The sequence below is a fragment of the Leptonotus elevatus genome, chromosome 21 (genome assembly GCF_054856555.1).
Source record: "Leptonotus elevatus isolate MCC_2025b chromosome 21, RoL_Lele_1.0, whole genome shotgun sequence".
Lineage (NCBI taxonomy): Eukaryota > Metazoa > Chordata > Actinopteri > Syngnathiformes > Syngnathidae > Leptonotus > Leptonotus elevatus.
In genome coordinates, this window is record NC_141259.1 from 12364915 (window position 1) to 12379659 (window position 14745).

At 38.8% G+C, this 14745-nt stretch overlaps 1 long non-coding RNA gene across 1 annotated transcript in view; it reads right to left on the reverse strand.

The window, feature by feature from the left end:
- LOC147155924 (uncharacterized) overlaps positions 1–13814 on the reverse strand; it is a 57100-nt gene extending 43286 nt beyond the window's left edge. Inside the window, exons 1-3 of the long non-coding RNA XR_015091907.1 lie at positions 13743–13814; positions 13035–13171; positions 10149–10327 (exon numbers count right to left, since the gene is read on the reverse strand). This is a non-coding gene — a long non-coding RNA (uncharacterized LOC147155924). The remainder of the gene's footprint in view (positions 1–10148; positions 10328–13034; positions 13172–13742) is intronic.
- Between the last annotated feature and the right edge of the window lie 931 nt (positions 13815–14745).

A 14745-nucleotide genomic window follows, 5' to 3' on the forward strand; every position in this document is an offset into this window, starting at 1 on the left:
TAATCGCATGACTTCACTAGTTAACTCACGATTAATCACAAATTTCATATCTGTTCTAAATGTACAATAAAACAATTCTAGGTATTCACACTCTTGTTAACAAAAGTGCAAATAGAAACAGTTCAAATGAATTTTTGACGTCTATAGCCGTCAATGGCAATAAATGAGTTTAAAAAAAAATACAATTTCATGATACATTTTTAAAATCTTTTTTCAAATGTATTAATTAAAAAAAGCGCAAAATCTGAAATTCTATAATAAAAAAAATTTAAATTATTATTTCTTGTAAGATTATGAATTTAATGCCTTCTTCAAAATGGTCACCTTTTTGCCCCCCGCCCCAAAAAACATGTAACATTGTGCCATTGTTTTTCAAAAAGCCAACACCTACAAAATAACAAACCTTATTGCTTATTGCAATGTAGCCGTAGCTTAGCATCAAACATTCCACTTTAAAGAAACATATTGGCCGTTCTTTCCTTGCATGCAAACGACGCCGTGGTGAGCCGCCGACTATGATCTGCCAGCCAAAGTGACACCAGCGACAGCGCTCATCAGACCAGACACAAAATGGCCGCCCGGTGCCAAAGCCCATCTTGGCTTTCACTTCACACCAAAGCTCCTGGCTGGGACACTTTCCACTGAATCCCCAGATTTAAAAAAATATATATACAAAAAAGGTCTTATTCAACTTTTTCTTTATCGTATTACCCTCTCAGAGTATGCAATCTTAAAAGTATGAATTTACGGGTAATTTGCTGGTCAGCGCTTTCAAGGTCGCGTACCCGGCAGAGCGAAAGACGCACGTCCCGACTTGTGTCATCTTTTTGAGCCTGGCAGCCAAAGAACATGATGGAATCAAATAATGAGAGTGCAAAAGGCGGAGATGAGCACGACTTAGCGCCTTGATGAGGCTAATTAAAACATGCCAGGACGCGGGGGCCCCGCCAAGGATCAGCGGGTGCTAATGAGTACCCCGTAGCCCCGCGGATTTTACGCCGTAATGATGATGTCATGGGAACGTAGTGGTCATCGGGAAAAAAACGATAGGCAAGGATTGGCCGCGTCAGCAAATTGAAATTGGGCCCAATTCAATTACGCTAAAGACTTTTTGCACAATAAAAACATTTTATTATTGGACAATTAGCAGGACGGCGAGGGTCATCGTGGGGTTGGCTAACGTACTTTTAATGATAAACCAGATTGCTTCCCAATGCAGATGCTCACAAAATGTTTAGTCATGACCTTTAGAGTTCATTTATTAAATATAAATATTTGTCGGAAAACTCTTGCAGACAAAATTGACTAAATAAACCATTACAACAGTACTTAGAATATGAGGCTAACATTTTCTGGCTATAGTAGTATACATCGGTGTCAATATGTAAAGAAAGAAAAGTATAATTTTTTTATGCCAAGTGTGTTTTTAAATATCGCTAAGGATATGAATTACAATATAAAACATTATAAAACATCCCAATTAGAGTAGTTAGGACAACAAATGTCTGCTACCTGTTAGCCAAATTAGCACAACAAAGGTCGGCTAGCATAGTATGCTAACGTCTTGAATAACTAATTTTAAACAATTGTTTTGCAATATTTCCATTACCCAAAAACATTAATTTACTTTCAAATACTTTATAGCTTTATAGTCCAAGTAATAGTAAAAACATTTGCTTAAAATAAAAAAATATAAAAAAACAGCCAGGCATACATATGAGAAAAAAACACTAAAACACAAATTTGCTAACAATATCAACCAAAACAACAACATTTTGCATTTTGGATAAAACTGAAGGGAAAATCTGATGTACTAATTTCAATGCTTGAAAATAAATTGTAAAAATACATTTAAAGATTTCCAGTTTGGCTTGGTTTTAGCTTCCCATCCAAACGCAAGAAGACATTTCAAACATTGCCACCTGTTAGCCAAATTAGCAAAACAAAGGTCGGCGAGCATAGTACGCTAACAAATGCTAACGTCTTGAATAACTCATTTTAAATATATTTTTTGCAATATTTCCATTATCCCAAAAATATGAATTTACTTTCAAATCCTTCATAGCTTTATAGTCAAAGTAATTGTAAAGAAATTTACTTAAAATTAAAAACAGCTAGGCATGCATATGAGGAAAAACACTAAAACATGAATATGCTAAAAATAACAACAACATTTAGCACGTTGGATAAAACTGAAGGGAAAATCTGACGTACTGAAATGCTTGAAAATAAATTGTAAAAATACATTTAAAGATTTCCAGTTTGGCTTGGTTTTAGCTTCCCATCCAAAACGCAAGACATTTCAAAACGTGGGCTTGCGCCCGTACGTCAGCTCGCGTAAGCGGCGCTGACACGTTTGTATGTTTAACCGAGCTTCCGTTCCAACATCCAACCTGCCTTATGGTGCAGAAAAAAAAAAAGCCACCGTGCGGATATGACAATACTGATAGGCTATAAAAGCACTTAATGACCCAGTCACTCACCTCCCTGAGTGTCGCTTACGGCTTCACTTAACAATTCATCACCTCTTCGAGCCGCCGCATAAACGACAGCGCTTGAAGACGCTGCCGCGGCAAACGTCTGTTTTGTTTTTGAAATTTTATTCTAGCAACATGAGGACTTTTTCTTTATAATTATTATTTTTTTCATTATTCTTAAAAAAGAAAAAGAAAAGAAGACCTTTATTGTTATAAGACTTCAACTTTTTTTTTCTTTTCCCGCCATTCTTCAGCACAGCGGCCTCATTATGCGGCTACGAGATGAAAAGTGTAAAAAAGTGTGATGTGGCAACAATGCGAGATTTTTGTCCGCCACTCTCGGCGGGTTTGTTTGATCTGTCACATTTTTAATGACCTTTCCGGAGGCGACCCCCGAATTTGCATGCTGGCGTAATGAAAAAAGGTAAGAGCCGAGCATAATTCAGCGGGCCTGTCAAACTCACTCACGCCCCTCGCCAGAGCGTTCGGGAACTTCATTCCCGAAGACGTCCGTTCTCATGGCCGAGTGGGACAAAATTAGCAAATTGTTTGGACGTGTTTATAGAGAGAGGTGTTGTTTTGCCTTCAACGCAAAGTCTCCTTGAAAGTTTCAAAAGACTCATAATAAATATGGATTTACTTCAGAATTATTCCAACTTTATTTTCATACTATTACGTATTTTGTTCTATGATTATTGAAAAACACGTATTTTTTGGGGGATCTTACCCCATTTAATGCCAGGGACGTATTTTCATGTCTTAAATTTTTTGTAAAAAATTAGCACGTGCCCTTTTTTTTTTTTTATCTTACCTCATTCAATGCCAGGGACGTATATTCATGTCTTTAAAAAATAAAATAAAAATAAAAATAAATTAGCACGTCCACTTTTTTTGGATCTTACCTCATTCAATGCCTGGGACGTATTTTTATGTCTTTAAAATATTTTTTTTAGCACGTCCGCTTTTTGGGATCTTACCTCATTCAATGCCAAGAACGTATTTTCGTGTCTTTAAAAAATAAAATAAAAATAATTAGCACATCCGCTTTTTTGGATCTTACCTCATTAAATGCCTGGGACGTATTTTTATGTCTTTTAAAATAAATTAATAAATTAGCATGTCCGCTTTTTTGGATCTTACCTCATTCAATGCTAGGGACGTATTTTCATGTCTTTAAAAAATATATAAAAATAATAAATTAGCGCGTCCGCTTTTTGGATCTTACCTCACTCAATGCCAGGGACGTATTTTCATGTCTTTTAAAAATCCAGACTTTCAATCCAAGGCATGGATTTCTACATTTTTTAAAAACATTTTCACATAGTAGGGTAAAGGAATGTCTGCAAATGACTGGCACTAAAATTGATAAACCAGGCCCATCTAGCTATTTAATTTCCCTTTGAACATGAATCCTCTTTGAAAGTCCCCCCAGCCTGTTTTGCAGCACACATTTATATAACGGCGAGCTTGTTAGGAAGATTTGGTGGGCCCGCTGACAGTGACGCGTGCTGGGCCTTGGCAGAGGTGACATGTGGGACGCGCGAGTCTGCCGCACCACCACGCGAGAGCAATTAGAGACGCGACTTCCCCAGACAGGTCTGGACTTGGCTGCGCGGCCGACGGATACGTGGACTCCCAAGTCGTTATTGACATGACACGCGTGTCCCGTGCGGCCTCTCCGGGTGACAATCAAAGGGTCTTGACGGTAATCAGAGGAATACAACTCGAGAGTCAGCGCATCACAATGTATTTGCCGAGCGAACCGATTTTAAAAAAAGAGAAGAAAAAAAACCGAAGTTCTTGTAAGGCAGCAGAGCACGCTGGTTAATTAGCAGTGGCACTTTAACAAATTTTTACAGCTAAACATAATGAGTTCACTCTATTAATTAATATAATCACCCATTACGGCGTTGGCCCGATTTCACGCGCTGTGTTACAAATTTGTTTCTAGGGACGATTTCTGCGCTAACGATGTCGTAATTAAAAGGATGGGAGGCCGGCGCTGTTCTCGCTGTCTTTTTGTCACATCTCGTAGCGTGGAAAGTAAACCTCGACGTAGACTTGCACGAGGAGACGATCTGGAAATGAAATCCCATTTTTAAAGATAACCATATGGAAATAACTATCTTGTATATTTCGTTTTTTTAATTAATTCATTACATTTGGAATGACGGATTAATATTCTATGGAAAAAATATATAAGAGATATTGCAATTGCAGTTTTGCACGTAAATATGACTTAAAGTAACACTAAGGAACTTTCAGTTTATTTTGATCATGGCAGCGCCATATGGACAAAAGCGGTAATGTTATGCCTGAAGGAAGACCACATTTCCCATGAGGACAAGCGCATGTCCTGTAAAATATTTTTCTCGCATGATAACTGATTTTTGTATTACAACTACCACTAAAGAGAAAACATTTTTCGAAAAAATATATAGAACTGTCGTAAGATTAGGACTTTTTTTTGATTGCGACTGCTTCCTTGTGAGATAATTTTTATTGCATTTTTTTATTTTTAATGTAATTTTTTGGGTATTTATCATATAATAATTATACACTATTTTCATTATTTTATTCTTAAATCTTTTTAAATTTGGTAATGACCTCATATTCTTTCACTCTTGCTATGTTACGCTGAATATTACATAACATTTTGCTAATGGGCATAATTCTTGGAAATTCATTCTAAGGCCCACCCCAAAACATCATTCATACAAGTCTTGTCAGTCTGCGAACAGTCTGAAGTAATCCGGGGTCTTGAGGGACCGCCGTAGGAGTGCGCTAAACGCGGCGGGGCCTTGCTCCCCCGGCTGTGAAGGTGACACGGCGACGCTACACGCAGAACAAGCCCTTTTGATTAATCACGGGATATTTACGAGCTCACATCCAATCAAGGGCCGGCGGATCACCGGGGTTGGAAATTACACAGCAGAGTTAACCTGTCACCTGCCACCGCGAGAAGCGCACCGTCTACTTTAAGCACGCGCGCGCAAACACACACTGGCTTGCAAGTGATTGTTTTATTTCCTGCAGAAACAACATAACTGCGGCAAGGTACACGGCACATCTCGCCCGTTTGATATAAAACCTTATGGCAGAGAGGGGGGACGAGCCATTTATCTCAAGGTGCTGCTCGTAATGGGATATAAGCTAAGTTAACAACTATACGCCATATACTTCCTGTAAAGGACGAAGGGTACTGGATATAGCGCATGTAGCATAAGCGGCACCTTGTGATGATTTGGTAGGAATTTGTTATAAAAAATAAAAAAAAAGAAAGGAGGAAAACGTTGTGCTATCAAGTACGACGGCGTATTAGGGGCCATGTATAAATATAAATTTTTTGAGAGGGCAGGAGCAATATTCTGATTTGCGAGAAAAAAAACACGAGAAATACACGTAGCATACAACTCGGATGTTTGTGCCAATACTTTTCGATCGAGTTTTCAAAGAAGGAGATAGTAATTGCTTTAGCAGAGATTAACCTTATGCTCTCCGTCATTCACTTGCATTTACCTAAAGTATGCTAGCTTCTGATTGGTTAGTGTTAGTCAGCTGCTACTAGGATCAGGAAGTGTTGTCGCTCGAGCTTCTACGTGTATTTGTCGTTTCTGAGATTTATTCATGCAAATTTGCGAGCTTTTTTTCTCGGAATGTTGCCCCCGCCCTCTAAAAAAAAAAATACATTTATGATAATATATTTAGACGTGGCCCCAATATGCCGTCGTAATCTAGTAATGCTATTAACAAATTTTGACAAAAAAAATTCTGCTTTGACTTGGCTCGTGTGATGAATTTGTTCAAAAATAAAAATAGAAATACATTCCCAATGAAAATTTTCAAAATGACTACATTTTCTCAAAAATACAGAAAAATTAATCGTGTGATGAATTTGTCCAATATAAAAACACATTCCCGATGAAAAATTTAAAAATGACTTAATTTTCTGAAAAACAATAAAATTATTCTTGGCCCATGTTGAGAGCTCAAGGAATGTTACAAACACACCAAATTTTGACGCGATCAGAGAGCAGAAAAGTATCAAAAGCGGTCAAAATGGATAGAATCTTTAAATTGTAATTTTTTTAAATTTGATTTTATTTAAAATAAATTATGACTTGTTTTTGTAAGAGTATGATTTTATTAAAAAAGTTGTACTGTATTTTTTTTTATTACGACAATCATGCTGAAAATTATGACTGTTCTTGAAGAAGAAAAAACTAATTTGGAAAGAAAAAAAATCCACAAGCAAAAATAGTATTCTCATAGCCCTATGACTTCTTGTTTTAACCCTAGAAAAAAAAAAATCGATATTTTTTTTGCCCAAAAATGATAACTCCATTCTCGTGAAAAAAAACAATTTTATTTCCCTAAAATCACCCAAAAATTCTCAAAAATCAAAGCTAACAAATGCTAATATTGACGTGTGTTCCAGATCATGTCTAAAAGCGCGTGACACCACTCGCGACGTAACCTTTGTGCTGATCCGCATGCTGTCCTTCACGGTTAGCGCTCCTACGCTAGGCGGGGAAACCGTGCTGTGTTTGCGCGCGATGCTAAATGTCACTCCGCGGGGGAGCCCGTCTCGTTTCAAAACAATTTCAACATTTTCTAACCTGCCACCCAAATCTATGATTCCCCCTCCGAAGCGATACCGGGGGAGGGGGAGGGGGGGACGACAAGGTTAGATAAAAAAATTTGTTAGTTTCCGCGCGATAGATCACTTAGCGCCGGCGCGTGGTATCTCTGGACAAATAGTCTATTAGACGGAAGCGCTTTTGTCAGTCCCGCCGTCGCCCAGATATTTCCTGGGAGTGACGAGTCGTATTAGCCGTCAAGAGGGAGAGTAATTTCCGTGTCACATCGCTTTAGCCCGACCCCCGCTGACAATCGCCAAGACGAGGGTGCGCTTACTCAACTTAATCACATTTGCCTTTTTAATGGCATCCCTCCACCATGTTGGCTGGGGACTTGCACTCCTCTTCGGATAACAGCGCATCAGTACTGGGTGGACACAAACGATACGTGTTGAATAGCAACATGAAGTGGCCTGATTTGAACATTTTGAGATGAAATAAGAGCTCGGTAAGGGAAAAAAAGCGTTTGACAAATATGTTTTTTTGAAAATAGAAAAATATGAATTAAAATAGAAAAATATATGAATTTAAAAAATAAAAAAATGTGAATGAAACGTAAAAATATATTCATTTAAAAAATAAAAAAACGATTTAAAAACTCAAAATATCAATTAAAACACCAAATATGAATAAAGACAATAGGAATAAACAGAAAATATTTACAAATAAAAAGCATTCAGAAGCAGGAAAATTTTTTTTAACTAAAAAGACAATTAGCCAATATTTAGACAATATTAGAAACCCTTATTAAAAACAAAAATCATAAATATTCATAAAAAATGTGACACCGATGCTATTTCGTTAGCCTAATTGTGGCATTTTGCATTGCTTGTTAGCATCAAGCTAAACCAAATGTATTCGTTTTTGTAAATACACAAAGTGCAATTCTTTGTTTAATGTTTGGTTTGACAGTAAATTTCTTTTGGAAGTGGCAATTACCGTAACCAGGGGCGGAGCATGAACATTTTCAATGTGTGTGTGTGTGTGTGTGTGGGGGGGGGGGGGGGGGGTTAACCACAGCCCACTAAGGGGTGATCATATGAAGACACATTGACACTTACAAGACAAGTTGGAACAAATGTATCTAAAAAGCGAAGTTTTGCAGAACTTAATTTACTAGCTCTTGCCCTTTTCTTTGCTTTTGTGTATTCTCATAATCACTTTTCTGCACTGTTTCACTATCTAACAGCCAATAGGAGGAGGCAGAGAGCAAGATGCAAGCGACACTGCAAACACGGATGACTCAAAAAAAAATATATGCCAGCAGGTACTAGTTTGCCCCAATGACAACATAAGTAGCCCATGGCACTGTTGTAAAAATAGCTCACCAGTGATGGGACACTGTAACTTACATTGAAGAATGTTAACATTTATTTATTTATTTAAAGTTAACATGGAACCCGTATGCATTTTATTTCAGGTGGATGGTAGGAAAAAAATGTATCGCGCTATTTTAAGCAACAATAGAGACAGAAAAAGGAATGGAAATGGAAGTTGTGGGATCTGCCATCAAATATTCAGACCGGCTCGTAGTTCCCAGAGTGTAAAACGGAGCGGGAAACAAAACACTTGTGGTAAAACAAGAATGTTCCGAGGACATTCTGTCAGGTTGGGCTCTTTTCTACAGATTTCATCACTGGGCCGCCGTGGCGTAAATGCTTTCAAACATTTTGACATCGCACGCGGCGTGCCGAAGACCCCCCGCACCCCCCCGAGCTTGTGAATAATGAATGTGCAGTATGCTACGAACAGCTGTCTCACCTACCGCCTCTTTACCGCCGTTCGTTTCGGCTCGTTATCACGACATCACCTGGCCAATCGCCGGCCGCTCGGCGTCTTAATGAGGCTCGCCGCCTTCGGCCAAAAGCGGAAGAAAAAAAGAGAGTTTGGGCGATCCTCACGTTCTTTGAGCCGCGCTTCATATTTAATTCAGAGCTTGTGTATTTCTTTACGATTGTGACATCTGCTCGCTTCCGCTGGCAGTCGCCCCCTGTTCAATAATTCCTGCCCGCCGTCTTGAACTTCAGTGGGACCACACACACACACAAACACACAAACGAGGACAGCTAGCCAATCATGAGCTGCGTCAGCAAAACAACAATTCATTGATTGTGCTTACTTTTTGGAGTATTGGCGCTTGCTCTGAATGTTCTGAACTCCTGTTTCTACGCCTCCATTTTGCCTTGAGGATCGACATAAATCGCCAGCGCACTTGTAACTGCTTTAGTGAGTGAACGGTAAGAAAACATGAATAAGCAAGCATGCATTTTATTGTATTTAAAAATGCGCAATTTGATTTGATCTTTATTTATCTCGAACAAGTACAAAAAAAAAGTCAACAAAAAAAGCTCGGTTCGAGAATGGGCAGAAGAAGGAAGCCAAAGCTTAAAAAAATTATTAATTAAAAAAAATATTCTAATAGCTCGATTAATTAACAGTATAATGGGTTGAATGCGTGATTAAAAAAATATTCGATAATAAATTAATAAAATAAAAAATAAAAACCTTTTACGTTGTTTGGGGTTGAACATAATGCATTTTACATGGTTGCAGGTGTGCTGACTCCCATTAACATGAGTTTGAATGTCAATTCTGAACTAGTTATGAGTGTGTGCACACTTTTATTTATATATATTTTTTTCAAGCCTACTAGATAATCTGAACTTTGCTTGGTGTTGAACATAATGCATTTTACATGGTTGCAGGTGTGCTGACTCCCATTTAACAGGAGTTTATATGTTTAAATTTTGAACTAGTTATGGATGGTGGAGGGTGTGAACACTTTTGCAACCACATGATTTCTTTCCCCCCCCCCCAATTGTGTTGTGCTCATTACAAGTCACAATGGCGGAAAATGATTTGATATGACTTATGTTGGTCTCCTGGCATTTCTACAGGGGTGTGTAGACTTTTTATATTGATAGCCCCTACAAACATTCATGAAACAAATTGGATGAGACGCATTTTTTTTGTGAGGTTCGCGTCGGTCGTAGACGGTGGCGGGGTGGACCGACAGATGCTACCCACTGACCTAAGAGAGCATGGTGGAGGGGGCCAGATGTTCAGATGACCTCGCCACGTTGGGACCAGCTGATGCGGCCGTGACGCCGATGCACCCTGGCAGGGGAAAGCGATCCGGTGGCGCCGCACAATCCTGTTTTACCCACTTTGCGTTCTGGTCTTCTGCCCCCCACCGGATGCGGGGCCAGCCTGGAAGGCAAAGAAAAAGGATGGTGAAAAACATGCAAAAAAAATAAAATAAAAAATGATGAAATAAAAGTGTGAAGGGAAAGAAGGGACAGCAGCGAGAGGGAGGGTCGAAGTGGTCAGTGGCGGTCGTCACAGATGTTGAGTTCAGCACAAAACACTGCCAGCAGCCATCACGTCAAAGCCAAGTGAGCCGAACGAGCGGGGACAACTTGCGGCCTTGTCGCCTTGCATGCGCCTCAAAATTCAACAGCTGTTTCTTGAGCGAACACAGATGCAAAAATAAGAATAATAATGCTGACTTACAGGTCCGGCTAAAATGTAAACATGCAGCATAAGCCGCACACGAGGCTTCTTATTGGGGATGGACAATTGATCAAATTCAAATTGATATCACAATGGAGTAGAATGCACATTTTCAAAATTGCAGAGGCTGCAATAAAAAATTTTTTTACATGTACTTATGCATAAACTCGGGGTGTTACATTTTTTTTAATCGTAATTAATTGCATGACTTCAATAGGTAACTCACGATTAATCGCAAATTTTATATCTGTTCTAAATGTACAATCAAATTGTTTTTTTCCTATATTTTCATACTCTTGTTAACAATAAAGTGGAAAAAAATTGTTAAACTAATAGAAATATGGCTGCATCTTTTCGTCATTGATACAGTAATTTCATAAAATTGAGTTAAAATTAAAAAAGATGTACTGTACTGTTGTGATATAGATTTTTGTTGAGGTCATTTTCTGCCACTAGATGGCATAATTGCAATTGTAAGACATTGGTGACAGCTCAGTACATTTTTATTTTCCTATTAAGAGCTATCTAATCTTTAACATGAAGTAATTTGTGAAATTCTGCACATTTTAAAAATGGTACAATCCAACTTGACCGCCAGTCTCCACAAATATATGCATTATTATAAAATGTATTACAGCTAAAATTTTGACGTTGACGTTCCAAATAAGGGGCGGTCATCAATCGTGCGTTAAAAAAAATGGTGGCGTAATTGGAACTTTAATTAACGCACTCATTTTGACACCCCTAATATACAACATTAAGGCTGGAAAAAAGGTTGACTACAAAGTAGATCACAAAAATGTATGCCTCAAAACTATCATTAATAACTTTAAATCCATATTTAAAACCATATTTGTGACGCCCAGAACCAATGTTTAGCCCATTTCCGTTTTTCCGCACAAACATTTGTTGCTGATGGACGCGCTCTTCCAGCCCATCTTTTGGGCTGGCTTAAAATAAAAATAATAAAAATAAAATCCAGGTCCAGAAAGTAAAAACCCTGCCACAGTTTAGCTTTAGCCCCTGATGCTAGCTAGCTAGCTCCCTAGCTAGCTCCCATGGTGCTCATTTACATGCTAGGGAGCTAGCTAGTTAGACCACACTGTTGTGTTTGAAGACTACCCGGTTACTCAAGTAATCCATGAAATAATCGATAGGATAATCCATTTTTAAAAGGATTCTTCATACTAAGCAATTAGGGCATGTTTTTATTTCAAACTTTCCCCTGGCGTAGAAGTGTTTTTGGGGAGAACAGGGGTGTACTGTATTCTATAGAAGATTAAATATGCAACAAATCAAATGGCAACCCTATGACAGCATTTAAGAAATATACTGAGCGAGCTGTGATGTCGCAATCTAAATGTGTCCCTTCATGTCTTGGGGGCTTTTTTTTGGCAAAGGGCACCTCAGCCTCAATCAGGGCGAGATTGTGTGAACATTTCCTGACCAACGTTGTCTGTCCACAGGCTTTCAAGAAAGGTGTCTCATCCGTAAAACACGCATGCACCCTGTGACGTCCACATTATACATGTACTTCGATTAGGAATTTGTGGTATCCAATTTTACAAACGAAGCATTACATTCTGGGGAGTATTTATTTTGTACACACTCTATTTACAATAAAAAAAATATATTAATAATGTTGGCAGCATTGTATGCTACAAATATATATATAATTGTTAAAACTGATGGTGTTTACTTCTCAATGTTTATATTACTGGTCCAGGAAGTAAAAACCCTGCCACAGCTTGGCTTTAGCCCCAGGTGCTAGCTACCTAGCTCTCTAGCTAGCTCCCCGGGTGCTTGTTTACTAGGAAGCTAGCTTGCTAGCACGAGGACTAAAGCCAAACTGTGGCAGTGTTTTTACTTTCTGGACCTGGGTTTGCCATCGCTGATAGTTACTATAATCAGCATCAGAGATGGCAAATCCAGGTCCAGAAAGTAAAGACACTGCCACAGTTTGGCTTCAGCCCCTCGTGCTAGCGAGATAGCTAGATCCCTAGAAGGTAAACAAGCACCCGGGGAGCTAGCTAGCTAGCGACTGGGGCTAAAGCCAAACTGTGGCAGACTAGCTACCTCCCTAGCAGGTAAACAAGCACCCGGAGAACTAGCTAGGGAGTTAGCTAGCTAGCACCAGGGGCTAAAGCCAAACTATAGCAGGGTTTTTACTTTCTGGACCTGGATTTGCCACCTCTGATCAGGATTGTATGTGACAAAAAATTATGCCAATTAATTGTCTATATAAACATGGTTAAGCCTTTCTGTCTGCTAGCTGAATGCTAATGCTAATTTACTTTATGTACTGTATACTCTACAGCGATTCTTCAGCGGCATTGTGTGGTCTGCCTTCACAAGGATCACCAACACTACACATGCTCGTATTTGTACATTTGGTCCACATTACCCGGAGAAAGACTGCCAGCTCGCCTAAGATGGCCGTCCAGCAGCTGTCATAAAGGCTGAGCATCACCCGCATCACGGGGTGTTGCGAAATGACAGCGCCCAAAGTCTTCAGAGGTGACGCCTCGGGAGGGGGAAAACCTACAACAAAAAATAAATAAATAAATAAAAAGAGTACAGTTAACAAAAATAAATAAATAAATACACTCCCATTTGTATTACAGTGACTTTAGATCAAAGAACAAGGAAGTGTTCATTTTTACAGGGGGGGGGGGGGGGGAGCGTGGAAGAGGGGGAGGGAAGGAAGGTAAATGATGCCGGCTGCCTCCACAAGACAAATGATGACAATGAAAAGCACCTTGTCAGCCGTTGTCCATTTGGATTAATGGAAGCGCGGCCACAATTGGAGGGAGACGTCGGACAAAGGGAGAGAGAGGGATTGTGTTTGGAAAAGATGAGCACGCTTGCAATATGGAATTAATAGCACGCAGGTACAAATGCTTTGCCGCAATTTCTCGCCGTTGAATGAATAAATACCTCACCTCAAATAGAGACATTCTTTTTCTCTTCAGGTAAAAAAAAAAGAAGGGAAAAAAACCTCTGTATGGGCTGTAAATGTCATTATAGTCATCCCCCAATCATGCCCAAAGATGTACATTATAAAATTAACCTCCAGCTGTTGTTTGTTTTTTTGTATTTTGCATTCACTTACGCAAACACACAAACGTGGTCTCCCGGGCGGGGAAGCAAACTCACACCGCCTGCACCGAAGGCAAGAGACCCACTAGGCTCAGCTGAAATACTTCATTCTTCTTCTTTTAAAGGTAGTGTCCAAAAAAATTATGGGCTGCCATCTAGTGGTCAACAGTGGAATTAAACTTAAAACAAAAGTGATGCAGAACAAAATAGTTTTGAAATGTACAAAAAAAATCATGGTGTCGGTCAATCGTTTCAATGCTTGAGGGTTTTTTTTGCCAATATTTTTTATTAATTTATTTTAGAGGGAGTTTTTCACGGAAAATGCTATTCGATTTTTCAAGTTTTTTGGTGGGTTAATAAAAATCTTTTTCTTTTTTTTTAATGGAAAATAAACCAAAACTTTTTTCTTCATTGAATGTATTTAATAATTCATTATTTATTTATTATTAGTTTATTTTTTGAAGGTCAGAATTCTCAATGCATTTATAATTATATGTCGATTTTTGCTATTAGAATGATTTAATTTGGCAATTTCCGTTAAGTAAATAAATGCCTTGCCACGATAGAATAAAAAAAATATTCTGTACATTAAATTTTCTCTGAATATTTTGCTCAGTGTAAAATGTATTCATTCAAAAAATAAATAAACGTTTTTGTGTGTATGATTCGAGACTCGAATCTTCCCATAATGACAGCAATAAAACAGAACCCGAGTAATATCTAAGTAGTCAATGTTTAATTAAGCGACACGACCCAAACCAACATTGACAGTCACCATGAGGCAAGCCCTTTTTACCTAAACAAGCCAGTGCGCGTGTTCGCTCACACTTGCGCTAGTGGATACGCAGATCCGACTTGTGCGGCCATGACAAACATCAGGCGCTGCGGGCAACAACAAAAAAAATATATATCGGGTAACCCAAATCTTGTTTGTGTCCCTGGGCTAGTCTCTGCGCTGCGTTGCGGGCCACTTCTGATGTCGGCACTAGCTGGTGTAACGCAACCAGCCAAGCATT